This window comes from Dasypus novemcinctus, chromosome 1, assembly GCF_030445035.2.
Source record: "Dasypus novemcinctus isolate mDasNov1 chromosome 1, mDasNov1.1.hap2, whole genome shotgun sequence".
Taxonomy (NCBI): domain Eukaryota; kingdom Metazoa; phylum Chordata; class Mammalia; order Cingulata; family Dasypodidae; genus Dasypus; species Dasypus novemcinctus.
Window position 1 is genome coordinate 9,824,925 of NC_080673.1, and position 1,631 is coordinate 9,826,555.

Here is a 1,631-nt window from a genome sequence, read left to right on the forward strand (position 1 = left end):
GTGAGAGGAGGACACAGAGGGCAGGAATAGGGCAGAACTAGCACTGGGACTGGTCCTGGGACAGCGCGAAGGCAAGTGTGAACAAAAGGTCTTCCTGCTTGCTTTTTCAACCATTAATTATTCCAACCCTTTGCTAATGGCACAGAAGGAGTCTCAGTTTGCTGTTTGCTATTTTGATTGATTACCCCACCCATCAATCCTCCAGGAGGGCCCAATTTATAAAATCCTTGGGGAATATCCGGAGATTTTCCTGGCTTTTGGAGGAAATCTTTTTCTGAATGGCAGAATCTTGGGGGGAGAGATCTTCCAGCAGCCATCTTGGGGGATTTGATGTCTACGTGGACTTCTTGCCAGGTTCCAGATCCATGTATGGATTCCCTATCTTACTAGCTGGCTTCACAACCTTACCCAAAATACTTTTCATGAGTAATATTACACTTTAAAATAATGGAAACTGAGTATCTGTGCTGATTTGTATTTTGTCTTAGAACAAGAAAAGAGCATTCAACTGGGAAGGTTTGCACTGACAGTAAAGCTTTTCAAATTATAAGTGTCTTCTTCTCCCTTTAAACTTTCAACAGGCTACGCAATGTCTAAGAGGGTTGCTTATGTGAAAAATATTAATCACAGCTTTAAGACCTTACTTTGAGAGGAACTAATGTGAAAGCAAATTCAAAGTTGAGACGTCATCTTTGTTTTCAAATCATTTTTCTTCTTACCAAAAAAGTTTAAATCATTTTATTGTAAATAAACCTAAACCATTAACTTTTGCAGCTTTCTGGTAAAGTTTAGCACTTTGTTTACACAGTCTATGAGAAGAGGTCACTAGAGATCATCTAATCTTAGATTGTGACATCCTCCACTCAAGTCCTTGGCACAATCTCTTGCTGGTAAGAGCACTGCTTGCCTGGACATGCCCTTGGTGATCTTTACAAGAACTTAGTTTCAAAAACTGGGATATTTCTCCTACAGTCATACAATTTTAACATCTAGTTTATTAGCAAAAATAAGCAAACCAGCATTTTTTAGGTCCTCATGTGCTAACATTTTATCCAGTTCTTCTGTATTTAGAGAAATCCTTTCTCTGAACTGTCCACAACAGCTACTACAAACTCAGCGTTAGTATAGTGAGTGTGCCAGGAAGAATGATGAGATTCCTGGCCACCAGTATCCCACATTAGGAAATGGGTATTATTAACCACTCTCTCTTCTACATTACGTCCTATTGTAGGGGATCTATGTAAAACCTCTTTCATAGACAACTGATAAAGGCTGGTCATTTTCCCTGCATTATGCAGCCCAGCAACCATAACTTGGTGCTCCTGGTGATTGAACAGTCTCCATATCCTGGTGAAGAGAATTCCCATTCTCCGGCAGCAGACCCCGCTCCAGCCACTGGGGTGGCCTGGCCTCCCTGGCTGCAGGCTAAGGGGGAGGAGAGCAACATGGCGGAGCGCCTGGCCTCTGCAGGTGCTGCTCCCATGCTCGTCCAGCCCAGAATGATTTCCCTCTGCCATTCCGGAGGCAGCTCTAGGATATTGCCGCAGTGTTCATGTTTAACCATTAAGTGACTGCTTTAGTGCTACTGAGATGTCTTCCCATATACCCATGGTCTTTGGGGGACCACAGGA

General features: G+C 42.9%; 1 pseudogene; it reads right to left on the reverse strand.

Moving 5' to 3' along the window:
* Positions 1–832: 832 nt before the first annotated feature.
* Positions 833–1,367, reverse strand: LOC101428300 (ADP-ribosylation factor-like protein 5A pseudogene; annotated as a pseudogene).
* Positions 1,368–1,631: the final 264 nt, after the last annotated feature.